General features: G+C 42.3%; 1 protein-coding gene across 1 annotated transcript in view; it reads right to left on the bottom strand.

The window, feature by feature from the left end:
• The window catches only part of LOC141292872 (multidrug and toxin extrusion protein 1-like), a 45,128-nt gene that overhangs the window by 6,671 nt on the left and 17,937 nt on the right, over positions 1-20,520 (bottom strand). The gene's annotated exons all lie outside the window — the stretch shown is intronic.

Raw genomic sequence — 20,520 nt, 5'->3', positions numbered from 1 at the left:
ATATATATATATATATATATATATATATATATATATATATATAATATATATAATATATCATTTAACCTATATATTTACTTCAATGTATATTTCACTTTTGTATTTAAGACAGCAACCTAGATTTGTTCAAGCATATGAAACAACCTGACCTGTCATGACTCATCAGAAACACTTTAGTCATTACTCTTTGGTCAATTGAATCATCTTTAAATCATTGTAAAGAGTCACACAGTAATCTACTATTTGGTCAAATATATATTTAAAAAAAGGAGATCTGTGTATGGGAATGTAAATCTGTTACATATTGTTACTTAGCCAGTGTCTGGGACTTCACTGACAGGGTAAAAATGCATAAAATAAGTCAACAATTAAGTCGTGAAGCAAATCTTATGCGCTCTCACACTCAAATTGCTCTCGCTACATTATTAGTCAAACAAAATCAGCTACAATGCAGAACACACACAGAAATTAAGGAATATGGAATATGTATATATATATATATATATAGAAAGAGAGAGAGAGAGATTTTTTTTTTTTTAAGGAATGATATCATAACACATCCAACAATCCAACAAACACACACACACACACACACACACACACACACACACACACACACACACACACACACACACACACACACACACACACACACACACACACACACACACACCAAGTTTGGGTTTAACGTAATTATCTGCCATGGAGTGGTCCTTAGCAGACACTTTTGCTGAATTTTTTTTTTTTTTTTCATTTTTAAAAGTATTTGTTTTCCAGTAGATGGCAGCAATCTCCCACTAAACTGTGCCAAACTGTTACTTGATAACAAAATGTTATCATCATGAATGAAAATTAAAATTAATTTGGCATAAAATGTTATTTTATCCTTGTGCTGTTGTCTTACATATTGCAGTCTATACTAGACTATAGATATACAAAGATGGCTCACTCCTATACTTATGAATGGGAGAAACTGAAACGTGCAGAATGGCAGAATAGTCCCACCTTCTAAATGAAAGAGCCAATCACTGATTGGTAAAGTAATTGCATCCCTGCACGACCATTAGAAGCTCTGCTTCCCATAGAAACCTGAGTCTGGACAGGCCAATACGCAAGCTCAGTAATAAGCCTGTTGTGGCTGCTCATGCGGATTGGCTGGTCTAGGGGGTTGGGAGTGCTAAAGAGTTAGCAAATAAATAAATAAAAAATATACTAAAATACAAAAATAATAATAATTAAATGTGAGGTTAAAGTGTTGGCATGGCTGTAACCCTGGTTCCAAAAGTACAAAACTTCTATTGTTGTCCACTTTCAGTTTGTGTGTGTGTGTGTTTATACTAGCAGGATTAACTAGCAGAGTATTTGTAGTTGTCAAGGAGTAGTAGCCATTCAATATATACAAATCCCTGAACTCACTATACTCACCTATACGCACCTCATTTAACACAATCCCTCCAGCTAGTAAAAGCAACATGGAGAAAAACTCAAGTCCTTGATGGACAACCAGCTGTTTGGTGGTCAAAACCGTGCCAACTGTGACCAATGCAACAGCATTTTTTACTCCTCCTCCTTCTTTACTGAGCCCTGCCAGGTCTGTGTTAGCATCTGTCTGGCCTTTCTTCAGTGTGCTGAGACTGCTGTAGTACTACAAGGACAAACAAAAGACAATGTAATCAGTTAACAAATTCCATGATGAATAACACTTTTTTTTTTTACTATTAACGTCATCGTACACCACAGACAGAACACCTTCTGTGCAGCCCTTTTCCATTAGATGGATCTTCAGTCTCGAAGACATGTACTCCTGCTCTGATTAAGGCCTGAAAATAATAAGATAAAGACTGCAGTCATCATCTATGCAAATAGACTATATAGAGAAGGATGAAGAAAAATGACCCACCTCTTGAGTTGCTTTTTTCCAGTCCTGTTTGCAAATGAGGATAATGAAGAACACATCCAAAAAAAAAAAAAAAAAAAAAAAAAAAATTCCACAGACCTAACAATAGAAAGGTAAGATGAGAGGAAGTTAATGAAGGTATTCAAGTGTGGTAATGTAGTTTATTGGGTCAGTTACATACAGTAGTGCAATAGTGTATAGCACTGAATAGCTATGTCATTACAAATAGCATCAAAACCTATAGAAACCTGTTCCCTATCAAACTGTCTCTCCCGCTGCATTGTTATACATATAGGAAATGTCTCTGTTACGAATGGTAACCCTCATTCCCTGATGGACGGAACGGAGATGTTGTGTTGAATGTACAACACTGGGGGTCGCTCTTGGGAGCCCAAACACCTGATATCTTGAGAAAAGGCCAAAGAAATTAGTTGAAATTCACATTTCTATTCACGTCTACTTTTTTCTCTCTCACTCCGTTGTTTCTCCCCCACTCCATTGTATCTCCCCCTGTTCTGTTCTTCATGAGTTCATTAAACAACAGTGGTAAGTTGGAATCGTTCTACAATCATGGTGATTAATGGCTTCTTGTCCTGCTATTGTTGTTTGCACCGCTTGCCACATGTACAACTTATCTATCTCTGTCAACAGTGAGGGATTTACATGTGATAAATGCAGGGAAATAGTTAGGCTGACAGAGAAGATTTCAGAACTAGAGACACGCATCCAAAGTTTAATAGAGGATAGTAAGAATGTGAGGGCCTTATATACAGCTTTGGATTTAGCATTGTTCATTTCTGGTTACAATGTCAATGCAGCAGGGCGACTGGGTGACCGTGAGACGGCATAGTCGTGGGTCAAAACATTGCTCTTCCGTTCCAATCAGAACATCAAACAGGAAAGCTTATGAAAGTGCTCTAATTATTGGTGATTCAATTGCATGTAATTTGAAAATAAAGACACCAGCCACCATAGTCCAATGTTTACCGGGAGCCAGAGCGCCTGGCATCTTGGCAAATTTAAAAGTGCTGGCTAATGCTAAACGGACATTCACTAAGATTGTTATTCATGTTGACACTAATGATGTTTGACTTCGCAAGTCAGAGATCACTAAAAATAATGTTAAAGAGGTGTGTGAAATTGCAAGTATGATGTCGTGCTGATTACTTTTCATCTCTTTTAGAAGAAAACAAACATAACCTTAGGTATTTATTCAATACAGTGGCTAAATAAATGAAAAATAAAGCACCAACAGGCTCTGACTTTTCCCAGCAGTACAGCAGTAATGACTTTATGAATTACTTTACATGTGTGTTAGACCCTATTCTATCTTAAAGTCAAGATTATTTATACAGCGCTTTTTACAATACAAGTTGTGTCAAAGCAACCTTACAGTATTAAAATAATAAAATAAAATGTCAATAATAATGCAAGAGTTCCATATTGCAACAAAGTCAAATTGGGGAGGACTCATCTGGTTCCCATGGCCTTGTGCCGGTGGCCGTTTAGGGTAGGAGTTCTTTCTTGATGATCTGTCTCTGGGGCTCATCTAGTTGACACGGTATCTGCTGACATTCGGCTGTAGGTGTTGATCCACCATCTGCTCTAGGTTTGGACTGGATCCGGGGGACTGCAGTGACCATCTGATCTGGATACGGACTGGATCTGGTGGCTATGGTGACCTGGGAATAAGAAACAAACAGACTAATATTAATGTAGATGCAAGAGTTCCAAGTTGCCACAAAATCAGATTGGAGAGGACTCATCTGGTTTTCGCTGTCTTGCGTCGATGGCCGTCTAGGTCAGTGGTTCTCAATCCTAGTCCTGGAGGACCCCTGCTCTGCACATTTTGCATGTCTCTCTTATTTAACACACCTGAATGAGATCTTCAGCTTGTTAGTTCAGTTCATGGATCTCTCTCCTAATGAGCTGATGATCTCAATCAGGTGTGTTAGATAAGGGAGAGGGGCAGCCGTGGCCTAATGGTTAGGGAGTCGGACTTGTAACCCAAAGGTTGCAGGTTCGATTCCCAGGTACGGCAGGGATTGTAGGTGGGGGGAGTGAATAACCAGCACCCTCTCCACCCTCAATACCACGACTGAGGTGAGTCCCTTGAGCAAGGCACCGAACCCCCAACTGCTCCCCGGGCGCCGCAACAATGGCTGCCCACTGCTCCGGGTGTGTGTTCACGGTGTGTGTGTGTTCACTACTGTGTGTGTGTGCACTTGGATGGGTTAAATGCAGAGCACAAATTCCTAGTATGGGTCACCATACTTGGCCTCACTTCACCTCCTTTCCTTTCAAAAACATGCAAAATGTGCAGAGCCAATCCTGGTCCTGGGGAGAACCACTGGTCTAGGTGATGAGGTCTACACTGATGATCTGTCTGTGATGTGGTCTCTGCTGACATTCAGGGCTGTAGAGGATATCTGATGGGCACGGACTAGATCCGGAGACTGCAGTGACCGTCTGATCTGGATACAGGTGGCTACGGTGACCTCGGAATAAGAAGGAAAGATACTAATGTTAGCATAGATGCCATTCTTCTTCTGATGCAACGAGTACATCAGGTGTTATAGGAAGTGTCCCTGGTTCCGGTTGACCTAAATAATGCAGCCTAACAATCCTTTAACGGATTTGGATTATGAAATGTATTAAGTGTAGGCCAGGTTAAAGAGATGGGTCTTTAATCTAGATTTAAACTGACAGAGTGTGTCTGCCTCCCTGTTACGGCCTGAATATGTCCAAGGGGGACCGCAACAGAAATTAAATGGTTGGTGGTGATTGACAGTGCGACGGCAGAGAGCTTACGCGTCTCCAAACCCAGAACAGCTACAAAAGAACCCACATCGACTACGGCCACTATCCGTAAAAGAGAAGTTTTTATTTACAAATTTCAAAACAAAGAAAACATTAACAGAAGGGTGTTGACTTCAGAAGGGGGCAAGGCCAAAATAACAAACATAACAGCACTACCTATTTTATAAATCAACTACATAACCTTAAAAGAAAAGAAAACAAAATACAGCAGACTAAGCTAACTCCCTAACTAAAATAACCAAGAGAAAATATGCTCTTGAAAACAAAATGGCACCCACCTTCCTACTAAACCCAAACATAAACTAAATTACAACATTTACAAAGAAAAAGACACTTCTCTTTCAAAAAGGTCTCAATCATAGATGTAATCAGAGAGACAATGAACAAGGATACTATTTTAACCATCTCAACATAGTCAAGAAAGAAGGGGAAAAAAAGAACACCAAGATACGATTCCACAAAATCTTTCAGGATGAGAGGACAAGATCTCAGCCGCCGCACACATCCAGCCACCACCAACTACTGGGCTGAAGGAAGCTGAAGTTTAAATACTCTCTCTCCTCTCCCATCACCCAATCACAGTGAAGCTCTAATCAAGCACAGGTGGAGACACTGAATCTACAGGGAGAGAGAGAAAAAAAATGAGACAAAGGAAACCCAAACACTAATTAGAGCATACCCAGAAAACCTTACGGCTCTGGACGTAACACCCCCACCACTAAAGATTATAACCACCTACTGGTTATAAGCTAAAGTACAAATATTACAACACATTAACTGTCCAAAGAATGAACTCTAGCAAGGATGTTGTCAGCCCCTTTCTTGTGACGGATGTCCAGATGGTATTCCTGCACAATTAATGACCAACGCATTAATCGTTGGTTAGTGTTAGACATGCTATTCAGAAACACTAGTGGATTGTGATCGGTGTACACCAGAATTGGGCTACCACTTCCACCCAGGTAGACTTCAAAATGTTGGAGGGCTAACAACAGAGCTAGAGCTTCTTTTTCGATTACACTATAATTTTGTTGACATTTGCTGAATTTTTTGGAGAAAAAAGATACAGGGTGGCCGATTCCAACTTCATCCTCTTGTATTAAGACGGCACTGGCTCCTGTAGCACTGGCGTCAACCTGCAGTTTGAATTGTCGAGAGAAATCTGGGTCGGAGAGGACAGGTGCTGTGCAGAGGAGATCTTTTGCAGCATTAAATGCTTCCATGCACTCTGGAGTCCACACAAACTTCCTAGAAGTGCTCAAAAGATCAGTGAGAGGAGAAACAATAGCAGCAAAATTCTTACAAAAACTTCTGTAATAGCCACTCATCCCTAGGAAACGGCGCAATGCACGTTTGTTAGTAGGTGTGGGGAACTCAACAATAGCAACTATCTTGGCTTCAACAGGCCTCACTTTCCCTTGACCAACACGTTTTCCAAGATAGGTTACAGTAGCTTTCGCAAATTCACACTTAGCCAAATTGAGTGTCAAATTAGCCTTGTTTAATCTGTCAAAAATCACAGTTAATTGGTTAAGATGTTCTTCCCAAGTGTTTGAAAAGACAACGACATCATCCAAGTATACTTCAGTATTAGTTACACCCGACAATACCCGATTCATAAGTCTTTGAAAACTAGCAGGAGCATTGCGCATGCCAAAAGCCATAACAGAATACTGTAGTAAAGAGTCTGGAGTAACAAAAGCAGAGATTACAGATGCACAAGAAGTCAATGGCACTTGCCAGTAACCTTTGAGAAGATCTAATTTGGTAACGTAGTTAGCAGCGCCAACCTTGTCCACGCAGTCTTCCATTCTTGGTAGAGGAAAAGAGTCTGGTTTGGTAACTGCATTGACCTTACGATAGTCAGTACAGAATCTGTATGTGGAGTCAGACTTTGGCACAAGAATACAGGGTGAGCTCCATGGGCTTTGACTAGGAATTGCTAAACCATGTTTTAATAAATAGGTTACCTCAGATCTCATAGCGTCTCGTTTCTGGGGGTTTACTCTGTACGGATGTTGTTTAATTGGCGGGCTATCTCCAACATCAATATCATGGCTCAATACAGTTGTCTGGGAAGGAATATCAGAAAACAGATTGGGAAACTTGGAAATTAAATTGCTAATAGCTTCACTCTGTTCTTTTGTTAAATGTGACAGATGTAATGGCAGATCCCTTAAAATAGCTGAATTCTGCAAGTATGCACTCAAAGTTTGGGCCCCTTTAGCTACCAGCCCATCATCCTCAGGACATTCAGTATGTAGAAGTGCTACAGACACTGGTTTAAGAACAGAAGCATCAGAAGTTTCATCTCGTGCAAAGTATGACTTCAGCATATTTACATGACACACTCTAGTCTTACGACGCCGGTCAAGAGTGCCAACAACATAATTAGTAACCCTGGGATTCTGGATGATATGGACTAGCTAACTGATGTTGAATTCCTAATTCACTCAGCATTTGTGTGAACACCTTGGAAGTGAAATTGGAACCCTGATCTAATTGGATTACCTTAGGCAGGCCATAAACGGAGCAAAACCGAATAATCTCTTGCACCACCTTTTTTGCTTTTATCGTGCGAAGAGGAATTGCTTCGGGATAGCGTGTTGCAGTACACATGATAGTTAAGATGTACTGATGACCAGATTTGGATTTAGGTAGCGGCCCTACACAATCTACAATCAGTCTGTCAAACGGTTCATGGATAACGGGAATTGGTTTCAATGGAGCTACAGGAATTATCTGATTAGGTTTTCCCACTAACTGGCAAGTATGACAGGAGCGGACATGGGTAGACACATCAGACTTCAACCCAGGCCAAAAGAAGTACCGCATGATACGATGAAATGTTTTTGTTACCCCTAGATGTCCTGACAACACATTATCATGAGCTAACTGCAATACATGGGGTCGATAAACAGCAGGCAGTACAATCTGGTGTACCTCTTGCCACTTTGCACTATAGTGCAAAGGTTTCCATGTGTGCATTAAAATTCCATCATCCCAAAAATATGCTATCCTAGATTTGGGTACTTGAGCGATATCCACAACGGCATCTCTACAAGTAGCCAAAGAAGGGTCAGAATTTTGAGCCTCAGCCAAGTCTGACCTACCTACTTTAGAAGTGAAATTTAATAACATAGGCGATTCAGTCTCTTCTGATACAGCTTTAGGTTTAACTTTCTTTACCTTCTTAGGTTGAGAAAACAGAACAGTATCAGAAAGATTGGGAACATCTCCAAATTTCTGAGACTGGGCACGAGTTACAGCGCAAACAGGAAATATGGAGGACAACTGAATATCAGGCTCAGTTTCGATCGAAGACGGTTCATGAACAACAATAGGACGAGGAAAAACCTGGCCACCCGCTAGATCATTTCCTAAGATGAGGTCAACACCATCTACTGGTATCCGTGAACATACCCCTAATGTAACAAGTCCAGTAACAAGATCCGACTTCAAATATACACGATGCAGGGGAACATTAACACAGCCCATGCCAAACCCACGAACTAACACATCAGTGTCCGTATATGATTCAGCAGAGAAAGGAAGCATTTCTCTCAAAACAAATGAATGAGGCTACGTTTACATTAATCCGGATACATTTGAAAACGGAGTTTTCATTTTAAAACGCTCTCCGTCCACACTAGCGTTTCCAAGCGTTTTCCAAACGTTTCTCATCCACACTGAAACGTAGAAAAACATCAAATTCGCCTTACTGCACATGCGTAAAGCCATTAAAATTATACAGATGTAATAAGTTTTCACGCTATTCTTCTGGCGGGATAATTTACGGAAATATCTCATCATCCACTGACGCGTCTATATCACGCTCATTATTTTATCTGAAAAGCAGTTGTCATCATGTTTTGCAGGACAGCAACTGTGAGTAAATTTTCCGTCATCATTTTAGGACTATAATTTGAGGAGTGTACAAGGTAAATCTCTTTAGCAGCAGTGTGTAAATAGCACAGGCACAATTACTGCTGTAAACATAGATATCTATTGGTACAATATGCGTCACATGACTATAAATATGCGTCATCGTTTTCCAAAGCCTCCGTTTTTACTGTCCACACTACAACGTGAAAACGGCGTTTTCTAATTTATCCACTTTGGCCGGAGTTTTTAGAAATAATCGTTTTCTGTGCTAAAAACGGGGTTTTCGTGTAAATGAGAGGCCAAACCGCAGGGAAATATCTGCGTTTTCCCTTCGTGTAAACGGGGCCTGAGAGGCACCCGTATCTCTAAGAATCCTGATCTGTCTTTCCTCTGACTCAGACGAAAGAGAGACAGTGCCGGTGAAAATGAATGGCCGATACGTGGTAGAAGTGATGTCATTTATCTTCGGAAGTGTCTGCATGAGCGCTACACTTTTAGACTTGGCAGCAGCATTTTTCTGCTTCCACACTTTACATTCTGAAATTAAGTGATTAGGATCAAGACAGAAAAAACAGGCTCAATCGTCCTTTGTGCGCTTAGGACTAGATCTACGGCGTGAACCATGTTCTTGTTGTCCCACTTTAACAGAAGAGATAGGCGATCGAATAACCTCAGAATTTCCTGCAATAAAAGTCTGTTTTTTTGAAAAACGAGTGGTAGAGAAAACGCTTCTGTGTGTCAACATAAATTCATCAGCTGCAACAGCAGCATCCGTTAACACTTGAACTTTTTGTTCGTTAAGATACACGACAACGTTTTCGGGCACACAGGCTTTGAAATCTTCCAGCAAAATCAGCTCCAGAAGCTGCTCAAGAGTGGAGATTTCACTGGAACTACACCACTTATCAAACTGTGCTTTCTTCTCTCTGGCAAATTCCACATATGTCTGGCTGGCTGCTTTCACATGAGAACGAAATTTTTGGCGATAAGCCTCCGGTACTAACTCGTATGCTCGTAAAACTGCAGCCTTAACTACATCGTAATCTAACGCTTGCTCAATTGGTAATGCAGCAGAGACCTCTTGTGCCTTCCCCACGAAATTACTTTGCAAGAGAAGTGCCCACATATCTTTAGGCCATTTCAACTTAGCAGCTATACGTTCAAATGCCGTAAAATATGAATCAACTTCAGTTTCACGAAATGGTGGGACCAAACGAATAAATTTACTCACGTCAAAATCAGGAGAGCACTCAAACGAGGAATCAGAGGAGTTAACTTTCGGGTTGAGAGCAGAAACAGCGTCTGTGGCTTTCACAGGTGAAGCAGATGTTGGGCTGGAGCGGAGCAATGGAGTGGATCCGCGCAGCTTTAAAGGTCCCATATCGTACACATTTCTGGAGGTTTATTTTATTTGTTGATGTCCTTAAGAATATATATTTGCGGTATAAGTGCCAAAATCCATCTCAATATATTTTTACAGCTCCTTTTTTAGGAGCTCTGTCAAAAACAGGTCGATTTTGGCCCATCTAATTAATATTCATGAGCCTCTCTTCTGATTGGCCTGTTGTTTTCTGAGTGACAACCAGGCCAATCACAGGTAACTACGGTCATGTATGCTGTAAGCGTAAGCGAGCTCAGAGCTCAGAGAGAGCTGATACTCAACAGGATATTTTAGAATGATCATTAATGTTTTTTCTTTTACAAACACCGAATGCAGTAGGCTACATAACTGTTGCTTTAGTAAAGCCCCTTTCACAATGCGCGCTGATTCTGGAAAATTACGGGAACTGTGTGAACCAAAGCCAGAACCTAAAGGCAGTGTTGTAGTAATGATGCACGTTATCAAGCGACTCTTCACAACGAAAAATAACGTTACGTGCAAAGTGGAATGAAGCAGCGATCATCAGGCAGAGCCAGCTCCTCACTATCAGCGCTGAAGCACAGTTTGTTCAGGTTAGTTTCAGTTTAGTGAAACGTACGCGTCGCATTACATCTCACATCCAAACGTCACATGTCTTTATGGTTTGTGTGTAAAGCACGCACAGATTCCGGAAAACAACTGTGAATGAACCAAATTAAACAATTCCGGAACAAATCATGGGACACATTATCCGTGTATTTACCGGAATCGCTGTGTGAAAGAGGCTGAAGTTGACGTGCCGCTGGTCTCTTAGGGTGTACTCACACTAGGCAGTTTGAACCGTGCCCGAGTGCGTTTGACCACCAAAGCGCGGTTCGTCTGACTAGTGTGAGTGCTCCGAACCGTGCCCGGGCGCGGCTCGATTAGCCGTCCCTGGCCCGCTTGGAAGAGGTGGGCCAGAGCACGGTTCAGCTGGACTCGGGCGCGGTTCGCATGCAGTGTGAGCGCTAACCGTGCTGGAGCACGGAACAGGACGCGTGATGTCGCGTTTTTGCGAGGTAATCAGCGTTTTTATAGTCCATAATCAAAGCTGCAAAGTCCTTGCTGCACTTCAGCTGGTAATTAAAAACCTCCTCGTTACGAACAGCAAGATTGCGCGAAAATTTTCGTGCCACAAAGGCGAAAGACCTGTTTAATAATAGGCTGTGAGAGGGCTGTGGACCACCGCGGACCAAACGATTTAAAATAATTATCCAGAAAGTAAACTATTTCGCGTTCAGCGCGAGCGTTGCTCTTCCTGTTTATCCTGAAACCATCGCAACATAATGACGTAAGCGTGCTCCGGCACGAATGCTGAAACCCTATGTGAGTGCAGGCCAGAGGGGGAGTGGGGAGGGGGGACAATCGTGCTCGAGCCCGGTTCACAGCAACCGTGCCTAGTGTGAGTACACCCTTATATTCACGTTGTTCTGAAGCCTGTGTAATGATCGTAGCTTGACATCTATCGACTGAACAGGGTTTTCTCCACTTGTTTTCCTGTTGTTGTTGCTCAATGGAATGGATGCGTTGTTGTCTGGGGGTTTGACAAAAGGAGGGTGGGACGTTGGTTTGTGACTGAAGGCGGTGACTTGAGTCGATCGGACGTCACATCGTTACGGAAGTCACAGTGGCTCATGAAAATGAACAGCTACTTTAAGCAGGCTGTGTGCAGTTTACTGTGGATTGACTGTTTTGAAACTCATATGGTAGTTAGATAGCCCCTAGACCTTAGTTATCATGAAAAAAGCCAGGAAATTTTGATTTTGACGATATGGGACCTTTAAAGCTTCCAGCTCAAGCTTACGCACTTCAATATCTCGTGCTTTCTCCGCCTCTACCATACGCAGCTTAATTCGCTGAGCTTCACATTCTTCCCGCTTCAATTGCAGTTCTAGCTCTTTTAACTTAAGAGCTATCATGGGCTCAGAACAAGGATTCGTGGCCTCTATGTTAAAATCAAAGCCCGAAACTGCAGCCTTTGCCACAGCCTCCGACTCTGTTTCAACAACAGCCTCCTCGTCAGACGGCAGCACGCCAGTTTTAACTAACTCCCCAAACAGCTCCTCCTTGATTACCTGTTTAGTCGCATCTCTAGAAATATTAACGTGAAAAAAATCTGCGATCTCAATTAAATCTTTTTTTCTGCAGCGATCAAACACTTCCAGCGAAGGACATAATGCAAACGACGTTAGATCAAAATCCATATCGCACTACACATATTCCTTCCTTATCAAAAAATGAAACAGCCAGGCAAACATTCAATGTGTAATGCGAAAGAAAGAAAGCACTTACCTTAAACAGTTGTCAGGCGACGAAGTAGACACTTCAATTAAAAAGAGAAACACAAGCGAATTCTTTTTACGTGCTTAAAAATAATGAATGAATATACGAACGAGCCTTCACTACCACTTACTATTACGGCTCAAACGCAATTCACAAGGGCTAAGGCACGGACGAGCCCCCAAATTTCTGTTACGGCCTGAATATGTCCAGGGGGGACCGCAACAGAAATTAAAAGGTTGGTGGTGATTGACAGTGCGACGGCAGAGAGCTTACGCGTCTCCAAACCCAGAACAGCTACAAAAGAACCCACATCAACTACGGCCACTATCCGTAAAAGAGAAGTTTTTATTTACAAATTTCAAAACAAAGAAAACATTAACAGAAGGGTGTTGACTTCAGAAGGGGGCAAGGCCAAAATAACAAACATACCTATTTTATAAATCAACTACTTAACCTTAAAAGAAAAGAAAACAAAATACAGCAGACTAAGCTAACTCCCTAACTAACATAACCAAGAGAAAATAGGCTCTTGAAAACAAAATGGCACCCACCTTCCTACTAAACCCAAACATAAACTAAATTACAACATTTACAAAGAAAAAGACACTTCTCTTTCAAAAAGGTCTCAATCATAGATGTAATCAGAGAGACAATGAACAAGGATACTATTTTAACCATCTCAACATAGTCAAGAAAGAAGGGGGAAAAAAGAACACCAAGATAAGATTCCACAAAATCTTTCAGGAGGAGAGGACAAGATCTCAGCCGCCGCACACATCCAGCCACCACCAACTACTGGGCTGAAGGAAGCTGTAGTTTAAATACTCTCTCTCCTCTCCCATCACCCAATCACAGTGAAGCTCTAATCAAGCATAGGTGGAGACACTGATTCTACAGGGAGAGAGAGAAAAAAAATGAGACAAAGGAAACCCAAACACTAATTAGAGCATACCCAGAAAACCTTACGGCTCTGGACGGCTCTAGGTAGATTGTTCCAGAGTTTGGGCGCTAAATGTGAAAATGATCTGCCGCCCGCAGTTGATTTTGATATTCTAGGTACTATCAAATTGCCGGAATTTTGAGAACGCAGCGGACGTGAGGGACTATAATATGATAAGAGCTCGCTCAAGTACTGAGGAGCTAAACCATTCAGGGCTTTATAAGTTATTAGCAAGATTTTGAAATCTATACGATGTTTAATAGGGAGCCAGTGCAGTGTTGACAGAACCGGGCTAATATGGTCTAACTTTCTGGTTCTAGTAAGAACTCTAGCTGCTGCATTTTGGACCAGCTGGAGTTTGTTTATTAAGGCGAGACACTACAGGTGAATAGGGATTTTTTTTAAATTAGAAGATATCACTGTGAAACTTCTCCAGTTTATTACTGGCATAAACATAAGAAAAAAATGTATTACAAGTTTTGTGTAAATGTATGTTTTAACTCATTTGCATTTTGAGTGCCTCCATGCTGCATGCGCTGTAGCAGACTGTCACTGGACATTCGGTGGTACACAGGGATAAGCTTCTTTCCCACTTCACGTGACAGAAAGTTTTTAGTGTGATGCTTGTGGGACTCTGGTGTTTCTCCATTCTCCTCTGCTCTCCTGTACCAACACCACGATGGACTGCACCTTGTATGTAATGGATTGTCATCACTAGACATGTTGTGAAGGAGACCTGCCCAGATCTCAGCTTTCATTTTATCTACGGAGCCCTGGTTGTTAATAATAGCCCCCCTGTAAAAATTTTGCAAGGCCTTACATTTAGGGGGAGTCAGCTTGCCCAGGCCCTTGCCCCCTAATTTACCTAATTTACTTAGTTGCCTAAGTGCTGTACCCATGCGCTTATGGGCATGATTTATGCACTCCAATTTCACAATTTCATGTCCAGGGTATGGGTTGAGGGCAACCACCTCCTTAAATGCAGCACTATCTCCATCTGACAGCATCTCAGTATATCGCACCTGGTGACAACTGACTGACCTGGCCCACATCCTCTTAGCTGCCTCTTGCTCCATTTCTTTACTTGAGCCTGCAAAATTTTTAGCACAGTCAGTGTGTGCCTCCCTCCAGCTTTCAAATTCCTGGTCTGTTATTTTTCCTTCTCGTTTGGCACTATTCTTCAAGGCACATGCATGACAGTAGGAGGACAAGACCTCAAAGTCTATTACTAGACCTGTAAGGACGTCAATGCACACACCAATGCCATAATTTGATGTGAAACCTCTTTTATGCCAGGTTCCATCAAAAGACACGCTGATATTTATAACTGCATCTTCATCCTCCATCAGTAATCTTGCCATATCTGCGTCAACCTCAGCATAAGCCTGCCTGATCTGCTCCATGGCCCTGTGCAATGACCCCAAGCCTCTCTCAATTTCTGCAACTACAATGAAACAAATACTGTATAAATAAACGTTGATTTAATCAGGCTTTAATCATATTGCACATATAACTAAACTTATTTTGTAAAAGACAGTGGATTCTTATATGATTATGACATGATTATGTTATGTGTGTGTGTGTGTGTGTGTGTGTGTGTGTGCGTGCGTGAAAGTAAATCTGTCCAACAAAATATACTGAATATCAAAACATTTATTTGTTAATATTGTATGTATAAATATGTTTACATTTTTTATGATATAATGTGCATTATGAGGGGAAATATAAATGTAATGTCTCTCTCACTTCTGACACTATCTACAAGACAAAAGCATTTGGCATTTAGACACTACACTGCTTTGTTTTCTGGCTCAACCTTTTTCATACCTGTCACTTTTCTGTTGTGTCTCTGATAAGTCTTAAGGTGAAGGGAAGGTATCCCCAACACCTTGCTGATTTTTTTGAGAGCTGCATACCCCATTCCTTATTCATGTGCTAAGAGCACCATCCGAACATTTACATCAAATGCAACGTCGTTCCTAGACTCGTCTTGCAGACGCGTAGATGTGTAAACACTTCTGCAGTACCTATCTCTCTCACACAGACTGCACTCCAGCAACACACTGGTACAGAACCCATGATTCTGTGGATCGATGTTAATTTTCAACCCTGATCCAGCACAGTTAGGACAACACAAACCACTGACTAATTCATTCAATCGTGCAACGTGAATTATGAGCCATTCCTGTGTGGCGCGGCTGTCATTCCCTCCAACAGACTCTCTCTTTCCCTTTCCAAACGATAGCTTTCGCGATGAGGCACTCGCTGATGGGGTTTCATTGTCTAATCTGTTGTTTACTTTCTTTTTACTAGCTCTTGCAAGTGACAGCTGTTTCCATCTTTTCTGTGAAACTTTATGAGCTGTTTTCGGTGTTGTCGGCATTTTCTCTCAGGTGCAGAATAAACAACGAAATGTGGCGCCTGTGAACCAATCACGTAGTCGGAAATTCACATGACCAATCAGATGTGGTTTTCAGCTGTAGATTCCCCGGCAAACTTTCGTGGTTGGTTATTTCTACAAAGGAAATGCCCATATTTGGATTAGACAGCGCTGTGCACTAGACTGGGAGCTTTACAATGATACCAGGCATGACTGTTTCTGTGAATGGAGACGGCACGGGAGCTCGCGTTAGAATGTTAACTTTTGGTGATTTCCGATAGAAATCTAAAGGCGCAAGACGACAAAATATAATGAAATAACCACCTTAATGTGTAATGCTGACATATTTTTTATTTTGACATGAAAGCTTACATGTTAAGCGAGCAAACTGGCCCAAAATCTCAAAATTGACCACTGCATGAAAAAACGATGTTTTCACCTGCCGTGTCTCGCCTTAAGCGTGCAGAACAACCATCTAATAAGAACAACCACCCAATAAAGCTACTCTTTTAGTAGCTATCTAAGCTAAGATCCTCTTCTGAATATTATTAATTCGTCATTGTCCTTAGAATATGTCCCAAAACATTCAAACCGACTGTTATTAAGCTTGTCATTAAAAAAAACACAACTCGACCCCGACTAATTCAACAATCTCAAATCTCCCTTTACTAGAAAAGGTAGTATCCTCACAATTATGTTCCTTCTTACAGATAAACATTAACTGTGAGGATTTGCAGTCAGGTTTTAGACCATATCATAGTACTGAGACTTATTGCTCTTATTAGAGTTAAATGACCTGTTCTTATCATCCGATCATGGTTGCATCTCTCTATTAGTGCTACTGGATCTTAGCGCTTAGCACAAAGGCTCAGTACTAGGGCCATTACTTTTTGCACTTTACATGTTACCCATGGGTGATATCATCAGGAAACATGGTGTTAGCTTTCACTGTTATGCTGATGGTACTCAGCTCTATATTTCTTCACGGCCCAGCGAAACATACCAAATTGAAAAACTAACGGAATGCATAGTTGATATAAAAAACTGAAGTAATTTCTTACAGCAAAATTCTATTAATATTAATTATTGGACCTAAAACCTCTGCATGTAATAACCTAAAACACTGCCTAATACTTAATGGCTGCTCTGTCAATTCTTCGTAATCAGTTAGGAACCTAGGTGTGCTATTTGATAGAAACCTTTCCTTCGAAAACAACACACCTAGCATTTGCAAAACCACATTTTTCCATCTCAAAAATGTATCGAAATTACAACCTATGCTCTCAATGTCAAATGCCGAAACGTTAATTCACAAGTTAATGACTTCAAGGATAGATCATTGTAATGCTTATTGGGTGGTTGTTCTGCATGCTTAATAAACAAACTCCTACTGGTCAGCAGCAGCTAGAGCTATTACTAAAACTAGAAAGTACGACCATATTAGCCTGGTCCTGTCAACACTGTACTGGCTCCCTATTAAACATCGTATAGATTTTAAAATCTTGCTAGTTACTTATAAAGCCCTCAATGGTTTAGCTCCTCAGTACTTGATAATACCTAGAATATCAAAATCAACTTTGGGCGGCAGATTCTTTTCTTATTTAGCACCCAAACTCTGGAACAATCTACCTAACACTGTTCACAGTCACTGACACACTCTGTCATCTTAAATCTAGATTAAAGACCCATCTCTTTAACCTGGCATACACATAACACACTAACACACTTCTATAATTCAAATCCATTAAAGGATTGTTAGGCTGCATTAATTAGGTCACCTAATTAGGAACCGGGAACACTTCCCATGACAACTGATGTACTTGTTGCATCGTAAGAAGAATGGCATCAACATCTACACCGTGCCAGTCTCCTGAGTTTCACAGCTTGCGTTTAGGACTCTGGAAGATACTGGTTCTATTCGAAGATTATACAATCTCGAGAATGTGTTAATTGTAGCCCAACCTGTAGCTCTGCAGATGTCTGTTAGAGAGGCCCCATTCACTAGTGCTGCCGAGACAGTGACTCCCCTGGTCGAGTGGGCTCTCACTCCCAGTGGGCAGGGTAAGCCTCTGGCTTGGTAGGCCATACGGATTGCATCCACAATCCAGTGGGAGATCCTTTGCTTGGGGACAGAATTCCCCTTCTGCTGTCCTCTAAAAGAGACAAAGAGCTGGTCAGAATTTCTAAAGTCCTTCAAGTGCATTCAATGTGCCCTGCGCATAACATGAACAGGTTGGGGTCCCCCTCCTGGGAAGGGATAGCTTGCAAGGTGTGAGCACAGTCAGGAGGGCCGTCTTCATAGAGAGAGAGCTGTGGTCGACTGACTGAAGGGGCTTGAATGGATCCTGCTGTAAGGCCTGAAGGACCACAGACAGATCCCAAGAGGGGATAAGGCGCAACCTAGAAGGGTATAGCCTCCGGACACTTCTGAGAAATCTGATAACCAATTTCCCACCAATCTGCCTTCCACTAGGTCATGGTTAGGTGATATCGCAGCCACCTGGGCCTTAAGCGTTGAAGCAGAAAGGTGCCTATCCAGGCCTCCTTGAAGGAAGGATAGCACTGATCTGATGCCACATCTCCATGGGTCCTTCCCTTGGGAAGAACACCAGACTGTAAACTTGCGCCATCTCGGGTCGTACAGCCACCTCATAGAGGGAACTTTGACATGTACAAGGGTGTTTATCAGTGCAGGTGGAGGGTCTCTGAAGTCCTCTTGGTCGCATCCAGGGTCCATAGATAAAGTTTTTTTTTTTTGTTTTTTTTTGCGTAGGCCCCTGGGCCAGCTGTGTGCCAGTGCATCTGTACCGAGGGGAGCCTCGGACAGGCTGTACCATAACTGGCAGTGGGTGGATTGCGATGAGGCGAATAAGTTGGATCGTCTGGGGGTGAATGTTCACATGGTATGTACCTTGGTGCCATGCCCATTTCGGGACTCTGGTTAAAGGCAGTGCTGTAGCGGTCTCATGTGCACCAAACCCAAAGGAGCCTCTGGAAGTATTTCAGGGGAGCCGCTGTTCCACGCTTGAGTGCTCTTATGCAGTTTAGAACTGACTCAGCACGGCCCTGTGAGAGGCGTGCAGTCATAGTGACCGAGTCCAGTTGTAAACCGAGAAAAGAGATACTCTGCACTGTGGAGAGTTTGCTCTTTTCCCAGTTGATCTAAAATCTTAGTCAAGCTAGGTGGTTGAGAACCACACACCTGTGGGAGCAAACCAACTCTCGCGAGTGTGCTAGGATTAGCCAGTCATTGAGGTCGTTGAGAATGTGTATGCCTACTTGCCTGAGAGGGGCAAGGGCAGCCTCCGCAACCTTCATAAAGACATGAAGCGACAGGGACAGCCCAAAGGGAAGGACCTTGTACTGAAACGCCCGTCCTTTGAAGGCAAACCGCAGGAACAGTCTGTGTCTTGGAAGGATCGAGACATGAAATTACATGTATTGACTAAGATTGGTCTGAGTCTGTCATCCTTTTTGAGTACAATGAAGTAGGGGCTGTAAAACTCTTTCTTCATTTCATCAAGAAAGTGAACTTTCTTAGCATCCCGCATCTCTGCCAGGTTTAGTCACAGGTGGCATTCCTGGACCACCGTAACTTTCGTACCTCAGAGAGTCAGTTGCAGATCTCAGTTTTTGCAGTAACTCTGGGTTGAAAGCACCCTTGAGCAGAAACCATGAAGCCATGTAAGCCTTTGTCCCGAAAGTGGAAGCGAACTCACAGGCCCTGGACGGGAGTTTCGCAATCACTCTCTCTACCTGTGGAACCTCCGTATACCCCCTCCCTGGACCCCCACCAAGTGTGGTGAGGGAAGAGGAATAAAAAAGAGCGTGACCTGGAGTCACAGTCCTCCCCCAAAAACCAAATTCAACACAAGCCCGATCTCTTTGGCTGCCCATTCCACTGCATAGGCCTGCTCAGTTAAGGCTTTAGCGTTAAATGGCTCACGCTCTTCCTGTTCCTGCTGTCGTAACTTCCTCCTTCCTAGCAGGAGCCTTGAATAAGAAATAAAGCCTGTACTGGCATGAGCTATCAAAGAGCTATCATCCGGGAGCTCAACCAGTGGGACGAGCGATCTGCGGGGATTTACCCGGCAAGATCTCGCTTATTTCCCCCCGCTCTCCTTCAACGCACAATGCTGTGGCCTCATACCCGGAAATAGGAGGACCGGAACAGGAAGCAGGTAAAAGTGAGCTGCTTTAGAACAGTTTTTTGTATGCTTCGGAGGCTGCTCAAAAGAGTTGCCAGTTATCTCGCTGGATAGTGAATGTTATAGCCTTGGCTTATGCCTCAGTTGCCTTGCAGTGCCCTATTAGGGTGAAGGCCCACTCCACCAGAGAAATGGCCTCCTCTTGGGCATGGTCCAGCGGAATTTTTGTTGGTAAGATTTGTGTGGCCACTGACTGGTTGTGCCGCCTACCTTTGCTAGATTCAATAACTTGAATGTCCTTGCCCTGCAGGCATGGATTTTGCCCACTTAATTCTATCAATTTCGTGGAGCAGGCTTCATTCTGCATTTGCTCATAACATGGCGCTACTGGATGTGCTCCAATGTGTCAGCGATGCAACGGGAGAGACCATTCGATAAGGAAACCTCGACTTACTAACGTAACCATGACATAAAATAATGTTAAAATCATGCTAGCGACTTGCTAGTCGTGCTAAAATCATGCTAGTGACTTGACATGAAAATGTGGTAATTACACCCTAAATGCATATAATTAAGTTGGCTTGGGAAAGCCAACTTACTGAAATCCTATTTAAACTTCTTCTTCTTCTTCTTCTTCTTCTTCTTCTTTTTCTGGCCGGAAAATTTTTGGACACTAACTCCTCCTAGACCGTTCAAGCTACATACTCCAAACTCGGGTCAGATCTTCATACTGTTCTGACTTAGTGTGCTATATCTTTTCAGACTGGT

The sequence above is a fragment of the Garra rufa genome, chromosome 19, assembly GCF_049309525.1.
Source record: "Garra rufa chromosome 19, GarRuf1.0, whole genome shotgun sequence".
NCBI lineage: Eukaryota > Metazoa > Chordata > Actinopteri > Cypriniformes > Cyprinidae > Garra > Garra rufa.
This window is presented reverse-complemented; position numbering and strand designations above follow the sequence as displayed.